The sequence below is a fragment of the Colobus angolensis genome, unplaced genomic scaffold (genome assembly GCF_000951035.1).
Source record: "Colobus angolensis palliatus isolate OR3802 unplaced genomic scaffold, Cang.pa_1.0 Scaffold143, whole genome shotgun sequence".
In the NCBI taxonomy this organism is placed as follows: Eukaryota; Metazoa; Chordata; class Mammalia; order Primates; family Cercopithecidae; genus Colobus; species Colobus angolensis.
In genome coordinates this window covers 4,186,715-4,188,405 of record NW_012114522.1, presented here as the reverse complement: position 1 = coordinate 4,188,405, position 1,691 = coordinate 4,186,715, and the positions used below count along the sequence as shown (strand labels likewise).

Below are 1,691 nucleotides of genomic sequence, written 5' to 3'. Positions count from 1 at the left end.
AAGTGCAAGGTAATAAGTGTTGTTTTAAGCCACCAAATTTGTAATAATTTGTCATAGCAGCCACAGGAAACTAACACACCAGTGGGTAGGAGTGGGGCAGGGAATGTGGCAGTTGGTGCACTCCTCTTAGCCTAACGGTAAAGAACACCAGTGCTAGAGGCAGTCTGTCTGAGTTTGAATCCTGGCTCCCCACCTCACTCTCCTCTCCCTCTCTCTCTGTACCCCACTCCAGGTGGTTTTCATCATTTCATCACCAAGTCTGCTCTCCTCTGTGCGGAGCTTTCAGGCCTCTTACCGGACTCAGTGGTGCTGTTTGGCCAAGTTGGTCTCTTCCCTCCTCCTTGAAACACCCACTTGACTCTCTTGCTTCTCCTCCTAGCTCACTTCTTTCTCCTTCTTAGTCTCCTTTGCTGGTCCCTTCCCAGCTCCTTAATTTCTGAACACTGGAGAGCCCTGGGGTGCAGTATCCAATCCTCTTCTTTATCTACATGCACTGTCTCAGTGATCCCATCCAGTCACACACCATCTGTATTAGTTTTCTAATGCTGTGTAACAAGTAACCCCCAAACTAGAAGCTTAAAACAACTTGCACTTACTGTCTCACAATTTCTGTGGGTCAGGGGTCCAGGCACAATTTAACTGGGCCCTTTGCTCAGAGCCTCTCACAAGGCAACATCCAATCCCTGGGCTGGGGCTGGAGTCTCATCTGAAGGCTTGACTGGAGAAGAGTCACTTCTGTGCTCACTCACATGGCTCTAGTCAGGTTTCAGTTCCTCAAGGGTCATTGGACTGAGAGCCAACAGCTTCCAAATTTATACCCTCAGCTCAAGATCATTCCTGAACTCAGATCTACATGAAGTCTCCATTTAGATGATTGATAGATGTGAAAAGTTTTGTGTCAAAAAGAGCTGTTGCTCTTCCTGCCAACCTGCCTTACCCACAGCCTTCCTCCGTTTTTCTACTAAATTGGGGCAGAAACCTTGGGGTCATCCTTCATTCCTCTTTCTTTCACACCCTACATTGGTTGACACGAAATCCCATTGGTTTTGCCTGCAGTCTAATCCTGAATGTGACCACTATTCAGCACCTCCCCTCTTAGCACCCTAGTCAAAACCACTCTGGTCTGGATTACTGCAATAGCTGACCAACTGCTCTACCTCCATTCTCAACCCCCAGTCAGAGTGATACTTTTATCACAAGCTTGTCCAACCCACAGGCTGCATGCATCCCAGGATGGCTTTGAATGCGCCCAACAGAAATTCGTAAACTTTCTTAAAACATCATGAGATTTTTTTGCATTTGTTTTAGCTCATGAGCTATCATTCATGTTAGTGCATTCTATGTGTGGCCCAAGTCAGTACTTCTTCCAATGTGGCCCAGGGAAGTCAAAAGATTGGACACCCCTGTTTTAAGACATCCTATATGCCACTAATTTTTAGGATACACATTTAAAAATATTTTAACACCCCTGAAATCAAGATACATTTTAATTTAATTGGCAGTGACTTTTCTCTGTTAGTGATACCGGAAATAATTGGGCATCTTACAGTCGTCAGCACAATCGATTTGATAGGGAACACTAAGTCACATCATGTTGCTTCTCTGCAGAACCCCCAATGGCTTCTCATTTCCCACAGCATAAAAGCCACAGAGGCCGGGCGCGGTGGCTCAAGCCTGTAATCCCAGCACTT

General features: G+C 45.9%; 1 protein-coding gene across 1 annotated transcript in view; it reads left to right on the top strand.

Moving 5' to 3' along the window:
• EVC (Ellis van Creveld protein) overlaps positions 1–1,691 on the top strand; it is a 102,482-nt gene that overhangs the window by 78,136 nt on the left and 22,655 nt on the right. The window lies entirely within an intron of this gene.